The 16,656-nt window shown below is 34.9% G+C and overlaps 1 protein-coding gene and 1 non-coding gene across 7 annotated transcripts in view; both read right to left on the reverse strand.

The window, feature by feature from the left end:
- Positions 1 to 16,656, reverse strand: part of ATG5 (autophagy related 5) — a 126,808-nt gene that overhangs the window by 80,291 nt on the left and 29,861 nt on the right. The gene's annotated exons all lie outside the window — the stretch shown is intronic.
- On the reverse strand, positions 7,078 to 7,181 carry LOC112658768 (U6 spliceosomal RNA). The gene has a single exon (XR_003135946.1). It is a non-coding gene; the product is annotated as a U6 spliceosomal RNA (small nuclear RNA).

Raw genomic sequence — 16,656 nt, forward strand, 5'->3', positions numbered from 1 at the left:
ATGACAAGCTCCAAAATGACTAGGAAACTTAAGTGCATGCTCTCCTACCAAAAGCAAAGGCACTTGACTACCTATTGCTATTTCCTAAAGTATATTTTTTAGATGCAAATAATCAGTCATACCTCCTTCTATCTTAAGAGAGTCTGATCTCATAGATCTGCTGAGTAAAAAGGTAAGCTACTATTTAACTACCCACTGGTCACAGCTGCCTAGAGGGGAGGGGAACAGCTGAGACAAATGGTCTCTCGAGGTACAAAGGGATTCTAGATTCATTGGGCCCTTGAACTAGAGATCCATAAGAATGAAGGTAGATGTTTTCAGGCATAGGCACACAAGGGCAAAGAATATGAGAAAATATAAAAGTCTGTAAAAATGAAAAGGCAAAAGGAGAGAATGAGAGAGAGATAGGCAAAACTAAAAGATGGGAGAGGACATGGATGGCAGAGAGAGGGTCCCTACCTTACTTAATCAACTTTACAATCAGCTGTATTTGCTTTGCTTAGGCTAGATTAAAGGGATTTGTCCTGATTTCCTGACCAGGATGAACAATAAAATGTTCATTATATCAATTCTATTATATTCAAATGGATTAACATTATAACAATTATTCCTATTTAAGAAAACTTTAACTTTTTTATACTTGATCTCTAAATTTAGAATGGCTTTTTTGGATATTGTACAGTTCTCTATGCTGCTCATTTAATTGCTCATTTTGGTTATTTATGACTGGCAGAAAATATGAAAGTTCATATTTCAAAGAAAATATTATTTTCATGTAGTTTGAATTTACGACCTATTTAAACTTAAGTACTATCAGAGTTTCTTAAAACTGTATACAATCTGATTATGAAAAAAAAAAGGAGTTAGGATCTCTCAAAACAGCGGTTTGAAAAATCAAGGGGGAAAAAAATTCCACCATTGTCTAGTGCTGTTTCAGCATGGGCTGCTAATCCCCTCAATGGCTCCTATAATCAGAGAAAGTACTAAAGTTCTGCTTTTCCCAGATGACCTCTGTTTTGCAGGTTTCTAAACTTAACCAATGAGGACGCCCATAATTGATAGCTGACAATTACAGACAACTAGCCTTTATTGCAAATGAGGGGTCTTTCAAGAGAGTGCAGGTATTTGTATACATATGTTGCAACAGAACATTCCACATCTCTATCTAGGAGGAAAGTAAACTATTTAATGAAATGATCTCAAAGGAACTATGAGAGCAGTAACAGAGGAAATATCTACGTAGGCAGTCACAGCAACTGAATTAATCATGGCAATGAATAAAGTGACAGATGTCTCAGTCAAAGCCCCCTCAGCTCCTACTCATGACATGTTCCTTCTTCCATGATTAGGTTGGGGTGGGGGTAGGAAATTGTTTTTAAAAGCTTCACAATAAAATTCCAGACAGACTCTTGATTCATTACATTTCTAGTATCTTCTTACATACATTAGCAATTGTGTATAGGTGTATATCTTTTCAGTTCAACAAATTCTTACAAATAAAGGTGAGTTTGATACCGTATTTATTTGCTTTCATGAATATTTCAAGTCAGAATGCCTGATAAACTAATCTAATTTCACTTTTATATAAATAATCTGGAAAGTACTATTTACTTAAATATTATTACCAGTGTCGTTTAACTAAAATATTAATACAGTCTGAGCTGTATACACACACATTAGAGATAAACAACATTAAACTCAAACTATTACAAGTGGGAAACAAAAGCCCTTTAATTTATAGATAATATTGTAAGCTCAACACCAAAAGCAAAGGCCACAAAAGCAAAAACAAAAAAACAAAACAAAACAAAAGCAAGTAGACTACAACAAACTAAAAAGCTTGTGCACAGCAAAGAAAACCATCAACAAAATGATGGTTTCTTTCAAAAAGAGGAGAAAATACTTGCAAATCATGTATCTAGTAGTGGGGTAATATCCAAAATATACAATCAATCCATACAGCCCACCAACAAAAAACAAACCATACAATTAAAAAATAGGCATAAGATCTGAACATTTTTCCAAAGACCTACATATGACAAATAGGCACATGATGTTCAACATCACTAATTCTCAGAGAAATGCAGATCAAAACCATGAGATACCACCTCACACCTATTAGAATGGCTATTATCAAAAAGATAAGAAATAACAAATGTTGATGGGGATGTCCAAAAAAGGAACCTTTTTGTATTGATAGGACTACTATAAACTGGTACAGCCACTATGGAAAACAGTATGGAAGTTTCTCAAAAACTTAATAATAAACTACACATAATCCAGCAATTCTAAGTATTTATCCAGAGAAAACAAAATCGCTATCTCTGAAAGATATATGCACTCCCATGCTCACTGCTGCATTATTTACATTAGCCAGGACATGGAAACAACCTAACTGTTCACTGATGGATGAATGGATAAAGATGTAGTATATGTACAATGGAATATTATCCAACCATTAAAAAGAACAAGATCTCAACATTTGTGACAACATGGATGGACCCTGAAGCATTATCTAAGTGAAATAAGTCAGAAAAGGAAAGACTCATGCCTTAATGATCTCACTTATATGTAGAATATAAAAGGGGGAGGCGAGCTCACAAATATAGAGAATAAACTGATAATTGGCCAGAGGCAGGGGGTGGAATGTTAAGCAAAAAGGACAAAGGGGGGCAGCCTGGGTGGCTCAGCGGTTGAGCGTCTGCCTTCGGCCCAGGGCACGATCCTACAGACCAGGGATCGAGTCCCACATCAGGTTCCCTGCATGGAGCCTGCTTCTCTCTCTGCCTGTGTCTCTGCCTCTCTCTCTGTCTCTCTCATGAATAAATAAAATCTTAAAAAAAAAAAAAAAAAAAAGGATGAAGGGGATCAAAAGGTATAAACTTCCAGTTATGAAATAAGTCATGGGGATGTAATGTACAGCTTGATGACTACAGTTAGTAATATCATATTGCATATTTGAAAGTTGCTGAGAGAGTAAATCTTAAAAATTCCCATGACAAGAAAAAAATGGTGATGGATTTAACTAATAATCTTTCTGCAATATATACAAATATCAAATCAGCATGTTAAACACTTAAAAGTAATATAATACTATAGATGTCAATTATACCTCAAATAAAAAATACTGCAAGTTCTATTGAGACAAGAGAGCAAAGCAAACAAAAATTTTCCATATGATCCATAAAGAATCTAACACCCATTAAAAATGTAGGAGTTGCTAATATATAGTGTTATGGACTCCATGTTTATGTCCCCCTAATATTCTCATGTTGAAGCCCTAATCCTCAGGGTGGCTGTATTTGGAGATGGATCCTTAAGGAATCAATTAAGGTTAAGTGTGCTCATATGGGTGGGGCCCTGATCTAACAGGATTAGTATCCAGTAAGAAAAGACAGAAGAGAGCTCACTCATTCGCTCTCTCCAAACACAAGGAGGAAAGAACATACAAGGACACAGAGAGAAGGTAACCATCTGCACACCAGGAAAACAATCCTCACCAGAAATTAAACCCTGCTAGACCTTGATCTTGGATTTTCTAGCCTCATGAACTGTGTGAAAATAAATTTCTCTTGTTGAAGGCATCCAGTCTGTAGTATTTTGTTATGGCAAAATAAGCAAACTAACATACACAGCAATATTATTTTATTTGATTGTTGAGTCACCTCTAATAGTAGAGTCAGCATTCTGACGAGGAAAATACAAGGCCATAGTTTAAAGGCTTACTTTGATAAATCTAGACATTTCTTTCCAGGATCACTTTGGTATGTGTGTGTGTGTGTGGGGGGTGGTGGAATGGAAATAGAATAGATTTTTTTCAAATATATCTTCTAAAATATAATTTTCAGGATGAGAGAATATACTCTGAAACTAAAGGAATCAATGCTGAAGTCAGCACTAAAATTTGTTAAACTTTCAGGATTTTCTTAAATCTTTTTTTTAAAAGATTTTATTTATTCATCACAGACACAGAGAGAGCAAGAGGCAGAGACACAGGCAGAGGGAGAAGCAGGCTCCATGCAGGGAGCCCGATGTGGGGACTTGATCCCAGCTCTCCAGGATCACACCCCGGGCCGAAGGCGGTGCTAAACCGCTGGGCCACTGGGGCTGCCCTAGAAAGATTTTAAGTAATCTCTCCACTTAAAATGTACACTCTACACTCCCAAAATGGAGCTCAAATGCACAACTCTGGATCAAGAGTTGCACAACTCCAAGAACCAGTCAAGTGCCCCAATTTTCTTAAATCTTCTCATTTTACCAGGATCCAATCTACAAACTTACCTTCAACCAACCATCTGCTTCCCTCCTGATACAATCTAAAGAATATCTCCTATCCTGTTTGCTAGGTTCCATTTTGTGAATCTTTGAAACTGAGTTGAATTAATTATTCTCATTTCTTCCTATAATTATCTGTAACTATTTTCTCTCTAATCACTGTTTCCCATTAGTTGTTCCCAAAAATAAAATAAGCACCCAAAGCAAAAACAAAAAAACTTCCTTCAACCTCAACTTCCTTTTGGCTACAGTCCTCTTCCCCTTCAGAGCCAACTTTTAAGGTGACCAAACTAGTAGTCAGCCTTATTATCCCACAATCAGTGGGCTACCCTCACCACTCTTGCAAATTCCTCTCTTGAAAGTCAACAATGACACCTTTCAGTCCTTGTTTTAAGTCCTCATCAAACATCTAACACCTTTGAATATCCTCCTTGAAGCAGTCATCCTTAAGTTTGTTATACCACACTTATTTTTCCCTCATCTTCCCTCATTCTCATTTTCAAATCTATTCTGGCACTATTCCTTAAATGTTGCTTGTTGTGGTTTTTTTTTTTTAAGATTTTATTTATCTATTTTATATGATGAGGGTGGGAATGGGGAGAAGGAGGAACAGAGGGAGAGGGAGAGAATCTCCAGCAGACTCCATGCAAGAGTGAAGCCCAATGCAGGGCTCGATCCCACAACCTGAGCCAAAGCCAAGAGTCGGATGCTTAACTGACTGAGCCACCCAAGCATCCCAAATGTTGATATTTTTCAAATTTCCAGTCTAGTACCTTGTTGCTTTTTTTGCTTTTTTTCATTCCATATATTCACCTTCATAAGCTTACCTACTTCTACATCATTTATGGATGATTAAGTCTCAATATCTGTCTCCAGCTAAGATCCTTCTCATGACTAGGACCCATACATTCATTAATCTAGTAGATACGTCGTTAGGCATATGTGACTTCAACAAATCCACAAGTAAAGAAATAAGTTTCCCCCCTTGATTCCTCCTCCCCATCTCCTACATTCAAGCAAGTTCTACTGAGTTCACATCCTAAATAGATCTGAATCCATTCACTTTCAACATTCCCAGAGCTGCTTTCCTAGTACAAACTAACAACTGTCTGACATTTCTGAAAACCCTTGCAGCTGGGTCCCATGTCCCAAATCTTAACCCCTTTAATTCATTTTTCACATTTGGAGTCACAGCGATCTTCCTAAAATACAAATCAGATCTTCTCACTCACCTGCTCTGCTCTTTTAGAATAAAATCAAACTTTTTCCAAAGCCTTTAAGGTTCTGAATGACTTACATCTCTGCTAATCTCTTCATCATAATCTCCTGCTCTCACTTAAGATACTCCATTTTCTTTCCCTTCTCCCACACACACATTCTCTGCTCCAATGATCTTGACAAGGTCACCTGCTCAAACATTCTTTTAGGCATACTCTCTCATTCTTCTGCCTCTGCATAAAATATCTCCTTTGCCTAAAACACTCTTTCTTCTTGCCTATTCCCTGACCACTTAACACAACTACTCACTACCCAAAAATATCCTCCTCCATCTTCAGGTTCAGTATCAACATCACTTCCTCTAGGAAATTTCTAACTTCCCAAGTGTATGTTAAGTTCACAGAGTTCATATACTTGACTCTACAATATCATTTGTATTGTCATGCCATACTACTCTTAAGCTCCACAAGGCAGGGACCATGACTGTTCTCACCAGTACTTTGTCAAAAAGCTTTGTAAATTAAGTCAATTTTATTTGAGACATGATGCACAGAGTAAAATGCAGAAATTTTAAGTGTACAGTTAAATAAATTAACACTGCATTAGTTAGTATCTGCCCAAACAAGATATAAAATATTACCATCACACCAGAAAGTTCTTTGGTGCCCTTTGCAATCAGTTCCCTCATTTTGACCCAGCTGATCTGATTTGTATCACAAGATTAGTTTTGCCTGTAATATAATCAGATATAAATAGAATCATATTATGTAGTACTGTATCATCTAAAATCTTTTACTTATTAGCATAATGCTTTGGAAATTCATCTATGTTACTGCATGTATATAGTTAGTTCCCCTTTTACTGCTGAATTGGACTGATAAACTACTCTGTTCACCCAAAAACCTGTTAACAGACATTAAGATTCTAACTATTAGGGCAGCCCAGATGGCTCAGCAGTTTAAGCGCCGCCTTCAGCCTAGGGCGTGATCCTGGAGACCCGTGATCGAGTCCCGCGTCAGGCTCCCTATATGGGGGCTGCTTCTCCCTCTGCCTCTCTCTCTCTCTCTCTCTCTGTCTGTCTCTGTCTCTCATGAATAATAAAATCTTTAAAAAATAAAAAAATAAAAGATTGTAACTATTAGTGTACAAGTCTTTTGTGAGCATGCTTTCATTTTTAAAGATTTTATTTATTTGACAGAGAGAGAGCATAAGCAAGGAAAATGACAGGCAGAGGGAGAGGGAGAAGCAGGCTTCTCCCTCTCCCTGAGGAGAGCCTGATGTGGGACTCAATCCCAAGATCCTGGGATCATGATCTGAGCTGAAGGCAGACCCCTGACTGAGCCACCTCTGACTGAGGCGCCCCATTTTTCTTGCATATATACCTTGAAACAGAAATGCTGTGTCACAGAATAAGTTTATATTTAACATTATTTAGAAACTGCCGAATTGTTTTTCAAGGTAACAACATAATTTTACACAACTACCAATAAAGTATGAAAGTTCTGGTTACTCCAAGTCCTCAGCTTGGTACTGTCAGTATTTTTAATTTTAGTCATTTAAAAAAAAAGGAATGCAAAAAAATAAAATAATATGGAACACTTCATAAATTTGTGTCATCCTTGCACAAGGGCCATGTTAATCTTCTCTGCATCATTCCGATTTTAGTTGATATGCTGCAATGCAAGCACTCATTGTGGGTTTTTTGTTTTTGTTGTTTTTAGATTTTATTTGAGAGAGAGAGAGAGAGAAAGAAAGAGGGAAAGAGCAGGAGGAGGGACACGGGGGAGGGAATCTTAAGTAGACTTTGCTGAACGTGCAGGCCAACATGGGGCTTGATCTCATAGCCCTGAGATCATGACCTGAGCCAAAACCATGAGTCAGACACTTAACCGACTGAGCCACCCAGGAGCCCCAAGCACTCATTGTGATTTTAATATACACTTCACTGATGACTAAAGGTGTTGAACATCTTTTCATGTGCTAATTGTTCATATATAAACATACACATATTTATGAATGGTTTATATACATATACACACATACATTTATGTATATACATATAGATTGTTCACGTCTTTTGGATTTGTTCCAAATATATATAATATATATATAAATGATATATTAGGGAACAATTTGAGCAATGTGAATTTCATATTTACTTCTGTAAATACTGTCCACAAGAAATACTAAGTGAACACAGAAATTGCACCCTGCTAAACTGAGGCACAAAATACACAAAACACATACACTTCAGCAACAGACCTGCAACTTCAATTCTTGTTACAAGCTATATTCATCCACATTTGATGCTACAATTTCGTCTGATTTGAGACTTTCCTTCAGCCACTTCACAATAACTGACAAGCTGCAAACCCTTCCCAATTCTCATTTCTACAAGCAAACTTCCAACTGCTTTCAATATAAAGGGCAATACTTATTGTAGTATTTATGTATTTAGTTATTTAATATATGTAAAACTATGCTTTTGTTAGGTTCCTATCTTTTTTATTTGTCACTAATAAAGTTTTTGGTTTTGTGCCCTTAATGCATTTTCTCCTTAAGTCCTGTGATTTTTAACAGTATGTTGTTTTTTAGGAATATGTATTTTGCAGTAGAGCAAAACTGCCTGTAGGAGTGATAGGAACAAATACCTTCACCTTTCTCCTGATCTTAGGGTGAAACCCTGAATAAACCACCACTTAGCACGATTTTAGTTGTAGGCTTTCCATATTACTCTTGGTCAAATCGAGGATATTTCCTTTTATTCCTAAGTTTGCTAAGAGTTTTGGAGACAAATTTGTACTGAATTTTGTCAAAAGCTTTTCCAGTAAGGATCTATGTGATTTTATGATTTTTTCTACTTTTTTCTGTAAACATGCTAAATTACATCAATTCATTGATAATTTCAAAGTCGAATCACCCATATATTCCTGGGACAATCTCAACACTGTTGTGGTATACTGTCCTTTTCCTATACTGCTATATTCAATTTGTTAGTATTTTCCTTTTTTAAAAATAAGATTTTATTTATTTTGATTTCTCATAAGAATGGCAACTATCATTTATCACTTACTGTTCTCTTTTATGCTGTTTCTTTTTTTACATAGATTTTCTATGTATTACTGGTTTTTACCAGTTTGATTATATACCTAAGTGTGTTTTTCTATATATTTACTTGCTTAGGATTTCCTGAGTTTCTTCAACACAGATTGTTTTCTCCCCAAATATGAAAAATTAATAACCATTATTTCTTTAAGGTTGAGATATAATCTAGATACAATTTACTTAAATTCACTTTTAAAAAGCAATTTCAATAGTTTTTAATATATTCACAAGGTATACAGCAATCACCACTATCAAATTATATAACTCCAGAAAGAAACCTTGTATTTGTAAGCAGTCACACCAATTTATTTTCTGTCTCTATAAATTTTGCAAATTTTGGACGTTACATATAAATGAATCACAATATGCATACAATACACGGCCTTTTGTGTCTTCCTTCTTTCACTTAGCATGACATTTCAGGGTTCATCAATGCTATAGCATGTATCAGTACTTTACTCCTTTACATGACCAAGTTATACAGTTGACCCCTGAACAAGTGGTGAGGGGTGCCAACCCACACCTCTTCCCATGAAGTTGAAAATCTGCATATAACTTCTGACTCCCCAAAAATTTAACTACCAGTAACCTACTGTTGACTGGAAGCCTTATCAGTAACATAAGCAATTGATCACATATTCTGTTATATGCCTTATATATATTCTGTTCTGTATTTTATAATAAAGCTACAGAACAGAAAATATTAAGGAAAAGAAAATACATTTACAGTACTGTACTATATTTATAAAAAAAATCTATATGTAAGTGGACTCACGCAGTTTAAGTCCATGTTGTTCGGGGGTCAACTATACATTAGTTCCATTGATATTGCATTGATATACATTTTGTTTTTCCATTCATCAGTTTTTGAGCACTGGGGTTGCTTCCACTTTTTGGCTATTATGACTACTGCTGCTGTGAACATCCATGTACAAGTTTTGGGGTGGACATATGTTTTCAATTCTCTGGGGTATATAACTAGGACTGGAATTGGTGGGTCGTATGGCAAGTCTACATTTAATCATTTGAGGAACTGCCAAACTCCAAAGCAATTCTCCACTGTTCTCCAAAGCAGTGCATCATTTTACATTTCTAATAGCAACATGTAACATCTGGGAGTACCAATTAATCCATTCTCTAACACCTGTTATTATTTAACTTTTTGATTATAGCTCTATTTGTAGGCTGAAGGGATAATTCAATAGTGTCTGTCTTTAACAACTATTCTGAGTTTCACTTCACTTCTGTGCTTGCTGGCTATTTATATATCTTCTTTGGAGAAATGTCTACTCAGATACTTTGCCCATTTTTTCTTTTTTACTTTGCCCATTTTTAATTAAGTTATTTACCTTTTTATTATTGAATTCTAGGAGTTCTTTACATATTATGGACATGACTCTTCTTAGATATATGATTTTGCAAATATTTTCTCTTATGGGTTGTCTTTTCACTTCCTCTGAAGCACAGAAATTTTTCATTTTGATCAAGTCCAATTCACCTGTTTTTCTTTTCCTTTGGTTGTTTGTGCTTTAAGAACTATACCTAAGAAATCACTGCCCAATGCAATGTCACAAAATTTATTTTTTTCTAAGAGCTTTATCATTTTAATTCTTATATTTAGATCTCTGAACCATTTTTACTTATTTTTTTAAAGAGATCACTTTCATTCTCTGACATGTAGGTATCCAGTCGTCACAGCACAATCTGTTGAAAAATTATTCTTTCCCTCACTGAACTGTCTTGGCACTCATACAGATAATCAAGTGTCCACATATGTATGTGTTTTTATCTTGACTCACACTTGTACTCCATTGATTTATGTCTGTCCTTATGCCAATATCATGGAGTTTGAGTTAATGTAGCTTTGAAATCAAGAAATGGGAGTCTACTCATTATTTGTTAAAAACACTTTTCTGAATTATTCCCTCTTTCCTCTCCTTCTAGGACTCTAAGTATATGTATATTAGATTGCTTCATATTACCCTAGAGGCCATCAGGACTCTCTCCACCCACGCCAGCACCAATTTTCTTCTCTCAGTTCTTCATATTGGATAATTTCTATGGATCTGACTTCGAGTTCACCATCTTGTGCCATCTCCAATTCACCATTAAACCCACCAGTGAATTTTTCATTTCAGATATTTCTCTTCTCAGTTCTGCAATTTCATAATCTTATTTTAAGTCACTGAGTAAATAGTTGCTTTAATTCATTTTTCCTAATTCCAAATATGGGTTGTCTCAGGGTCAGTTTCTATCAATAGCATTTTCCCCTTCATATGGTTCAAGTTTTCCTGCTTATTTGCATGTATAGTAAATATTTGTTGTATGCTGGATACTATAAATACAGTGTAAAGATTCTAGATTATGCTATCTTTCTTGGTGAGTTTTGTTTTGCCCAGTAACCTCTCCTTGATCCCTAAAAGGCCTAATTTTACACTTTATTAGAGCAAATCCAGAGCAATCTTTACTGTATAATAGGAGTTAGCAAACTTCTGTAAAAAGCTAGATAGTAAATATATTAGACTTGTGGGCCACACAGTGTCCATAGCTCAACTTTGCCCTCATAGCCCCAGAGTAATATGTAAATGAATTAGAATGGGTGGCTGCATTTTAAAACAAATTTATTTATAGTCACTAGAATTTATATTCCACATAATTTTCAAGTTTCACTAAATACTATTCTTTTTAAAGAAATTTTTTAGCCACTAAAATATATAAAAGCCATTCTTAGAACACAAGCCATATAAAAATCATCAGTAAGTCAGATTTAGTACAGACCATCATTTGCTAATCCTGCTCCGAGATAAAATTATTACTCCTATAGCAGGTCTTTCTGGTCTCAGATAAACGTTTAGTATGTTAACTAGGTCACTCTACCCTGGATGGACTGGAATTCAGTATCTCCAGGTATAACAGGAATTGTCCCACTCTAAAATGCATTCTCTATCTGACTTTGTATGCATGTACAGCCCAACTCTCAGTAAAGAACTTTTGGGAAACTCACACTTATACTTTTCCAATACCCTGCTTGGCAAATTCCAGCTGCTTCAGTAGCCCAGAACTCCAATGTTTACATTCTTAACTCAGCAGGACTTCCCTGCTCTGCTTGAGTTCCACTCCCCATGACACAGTCAGGAAACTGCCTTGAAACACAGAGATGGGCTAAATGTGGTGCTCACCTTGTTTGTTCTCTTTCTCTCTAATGTCCAGTGCCTGAAAAGAGTTCTACTTCATATATTTTGTCCATTTTTATAGCTGTTTATGGCTGGAGGAAAAATCCAATCCAATTACTCTGTCATAGCTGAAAAGCAGATGTTAACCTCAATAAATATTTGATGAATAAATTAATGACTAAACAAACCATATCTTAAAAAGTTTTAAGTATACATGACCCTCCATGCTCTCCACCTCTTCACACCTTTCTGTAATCCCTTCCCATAGGCTATAGGCAGGATCTTGATTTGCATTTAACCAAAAGAACACAGCAAAGGCTATAGGATCTTACTCCTATAATTAAGTCACACCATATAAAACTCCAATCTTGCTAAAAGACTAGCTTTAAAGATTTTTCATTGACTCGGTGAAGTAAACTGCCACACTGGGAAAGTCCACATAGCAAGGAACTTTAAACAGCCTTTAGGTGCTGAGTTTAGCCTCTAGCAGTCAACTGAAGAAAGGGCCCTCAGTCCTACAATCACAAGATAATGAATTCTGCAATCAACATGAGTGAGCTTGGAAGAAGATTCTCAGTCTTCAGACAAGAATGAAGCTCAGCCAATACCATGATTACAGTGAGGCCCTAAGCAGAAGATCCACAGAAACTGCGAGATAATAAATGTGTTATTTTAAGCTGCTACATTTGTGTGATGTGTTACACAGAAACAGAAAACTAATATAACACACTATTGATAGATACTACAAAACAACTACCAATATTTAGAGCTGGCAAATACATGCAGCAGAAGCATGGGAATGAAGTGCACTCAAGAACAAGGAAAGCTACCTCAGACCTATGTCATCAACACACAGTGGAAAAAACAGATATAGTAAATTACCTCAGGGAGACACAGTGACTCTTGGCCTAGCAAGAGAGAATGTGACCATCAGAACAGCAGTGTGGGCAGTCATACAAATATAATTAAAGAACAGTCATAACCAGTGGTAGTGCCTTCCAAGCACTGTCGGAAAGATAGAGAATATCTTGTTCCAAAAACCTAATTTTGTCTAGGTTCAGCAGGATTTTGTACAGAACCACTTACCTTAATGCTGACCCTCTTTGACCTCGCAAATGTGAGCTCTTAACACTAATTATTGGTCAAAATTTAAAATTAAAATTTGTGCTCTAATTAAAACCAAAATACACCAATTTAGCACCCTGTTATCAGAAGACAAAGAAGAACACCAAGTTATTGCTGATTTTGTTTACTCACTAAACTTTAAGATATGCAATAGAACTAATCATTTTAAAGAACCACTACATTCATGTTACTAAATTTTTGAATCACCCAACGAATTTTTCATTTTAAAAATTCTACACACTGTAAGCAACTTTTTGATTAGAATGCAGCTTTGCAAGCAGCATACCTATAATAATAATACAAATATCAAAGGAGAAAACCAAAGTAGCAAAAGGTTAGCAACTGGCAAATCCAGGTAAAAGGTATGTGGATGTTCACTAGACAACTCTCAACTCTTCCAGCACAGATTTAAATTTTTTTTAATAGAAAAGTGAAGAAAGAAATAAGATAATGTTCTCAGTAAGCTAAGAAGTTTAGGGATAAAAATGTCCTTGAAGCTAATTAGAAAAGTCTGAAGAAGTTACCATTTTCACTTGTTTTGGTAAATGGAGAAAGGAAGCAAAGTAAATATCCAAATCCACGTTTTAAAGCACTAAACACTTTACAATTATATAATGCTTCTCTCTCAGAACTCCAAAAATAATATAAAAATTTCTAAAAACATTAATTTTCTGAATCATCCTTACATAGTCTTTTGGTTCTTTACACAATATTTTTAACTTTTAAATCTGCACTGTTCTCCAAACTCTTGTTATCAACATGTGGTAACACTGCATTACCTGTGAACTTGTTAAAAATAACCTCAAAAGCCAAACTATGAAAGGAGCCCATGTGTCCACTGATAGATGAATGGATGAAGAAGAAATTATATAATGGAATATTATTCAGCCATAAAAAAGAATGAAATCTTGCCACTGGCAACAACATGGATAGAGCTAGAGTATAATGCTAAGTAAAATAAATCAGAGAAAGACAAATACCATATGATTTCATTCATAGGTGTAATTTAAGAAACCAAACAACAAAGGGAAAAAAAAAGAGACAAACAAGAAACAAATCCTGAACTATAGAGAATGAACTGATGATTACCAGAGCAGAGGTGGGTGGGGGGATGGGGAAAATAGGGGATGGGTGTTAAAGAGTACACTTATCATGATGAAAAAAATAAATATGTATTTATTCATAGCTTCACTCATTGATGGCCTACAGTCTTTACAGTGAAGGATTATTAATTTAATCTATTATATAATGAAACTGTAGTGACGGTAAACAAGATTAGAATAATGGCTAGTAGAATAATTCAAGCTGTTTATACTCGTATATCTATTGCACTTGTGTGTTAGGTTAGCTGTTAAGGAGCTAATCAGGAGAATGATCATTAATGTATGATTGTAAAGTGTAAAAGTTCTTCTACAATAGGTAATGTTGCATCTTGGAAACCTACCTGGAATGGATATGTCACCAAGATATAAAGTGTCTGAACCTATAATTTCATTTTGACAAAGCTATATAATTTTTACTAATACCTCATGAAATGAAAAGACACAGTAGTTATGACATTGGCTTGGCATCAGTTGGAAGAAGTTTGATACCTTCCCTTATTATACATTTATGTAAAAAGATTCTTCAAATGTATGATATGGGGGGGCATCCATGTAGTCATTTGAGATAAGCAGTTGTTAATTCCACTATTGCTATTTGTGGTTTAGATGCAAATTCCTCTCAAATTATGAAAATTATTGTTACTGCTGATAGTGAAATGAATGAATATATGTTGGATGAGATCGTATTTCATGTTGTGTACATATCTGGATGATCAGAGTGAGCTGGTGGCACTCTTGAAACGTAAAGAAAGTGTGGTGGGAAAGGCTAACACCTTTGTGTTTACAAAATAAATTTTTGCTCAGGTTAAGTTAAACGTCTGAAAATAATGGGAGTTGGTGAGCAAATCCTCCTATAATGCTTCAATCGATAAGACATAATGAAATTATGCTAATACACAGTATGCATCCTGGAGAAAAAAAACCCAAGGATCAATTAGCTAGAAGTTAAGTCCTGTCAGGACTCCTACTGTGAATAAGAATATAAAACATAAAGATCAGAGTATGGCTGGTAATCATTTAATATTTCCCCCATGGAGGGTTGTTTGTCAACTAAATAATTTTACTCTTACAGGCATGGCAATCATTATGGTAGCTGATATAAAACATGCTCATGTGTTGACATCTATGCCGACTGTGCACATATAATGAACTTATGTAATAAAGTCTAAAAATCCAATGGAAAAAAATAGAAACAAATTAAAAAATAAAAATACAGAACGTCTGCTCTCAGCCCAAACCTACAGAATCAGAATCAAAATGGGTACCTTAACAAGACACAAAGGTAATTTGCAGGCACATTGAAGTTTGAAAGGCACCACTCTAGACGTTAAAATTCATTTACGTTACGTAAAATTCATTACGTTATTTATTAGCCACTATATATCTATTCAAATGACAAGCAGCAAAGTCAGTTAAAAATTAAAGAAAATATCTGAAAACTACTTAACAGTTATTCATTCTCCTCCAAGAATTCAGTCTGAACCACTGAAAAGATCAAATGTGTATGTGTGGTAGAGGCAGAGAGGGTTTCTTGAGGAGTTTATAATTGTATAAAACCTAATCAAAATCAATTAATATCTTTGAAAGCAACTGTAAAAGAAATAAATTCCAAGTTGTCTGGTTAAAATACAGAAATCATTTGACATACTCAGTAGCATTAAAGATAAAATACATACTGACACATCAACTGACATAAAGTTGTTAATAAATTCAATCTATTGTAAAACTATTATCTAGAAACTAAAGACAAAACAAAACCCTGCTTCCTCACTCTAAAAGCATTTGCTTTTCTACCTGTAAATGTCATACTGTTTCATTATAATCAATCAAAAACCATAAAGTAGTATAACAGAAATGGGACTACATTAAACAGGATAAGCCATCAATAAACACATGGGGACAACTTTTGAGGAAAGCTTATAACCCTAAATAAAGGGAACAGTATACAAAAAGAAATCTGGGTAATAATTTTCCTCCAATATGGGCCAGGGCAGGAAGTGTAAGAACAGCTGATAGAAATACATTGGTAGCTTGAGCAAATTTAAAACACCTTCTATAATATCCTTATTAGCTCTAAGATTCTGTTTTCTATTTAATTTCTCTAATAAACTTCTCATCTGGGAAGAAAATGGTGACCTACTAAAGACCTCAAAGAGCGATTCATTTAAAAATACCAAGAATATACCCATTATACGTTAACACAAAAATCCTATTATCTGTGAAAAATAACCATATTTTCTAGAACAACAAAAACTTAGGAAGAATACTGGCACTGTTTTACAGTTTTGCAAATATCTTTAATGTTTGGGTTTGTAGAAACAGATGAATTATTTGCTTCTACATTCAGTGTTCTACAATGTTATTTTGATTAATTTACACAAATATATAGACTTATAAAATATGTAGCTGGGAAAAGAAGTAGCATTTTAACAGACTTTTCAGGTCTGTGGATATTGTTTTTTGATACTACACCAGATTCAATAAAATAATTATAACATTAATGTGGAAACTGAAAGCATATCAATAAACATTTTGATCTGTTATATTAAAATCCCTAATTCTGACCTTGCATTTTGAATGGATCTTTTTCACATGCATTATTTTTTAACATCATGCATTAACCATCTGGAAAGTATTTGTTTACTGAATTAATGTAA

Source organism: Canis lupus, chromosome 12 (genome assembly GCF_003254725.2).
Source record: "Canis lupus dingo isolate Sandy chromosome 12, ASM325472v2, whole genome shotgun sequence".
NCBI lineage: Eukaryota > Metazoa > Chordata > Mammalia > Carnivora > Canidae > Canis > Canis lupus.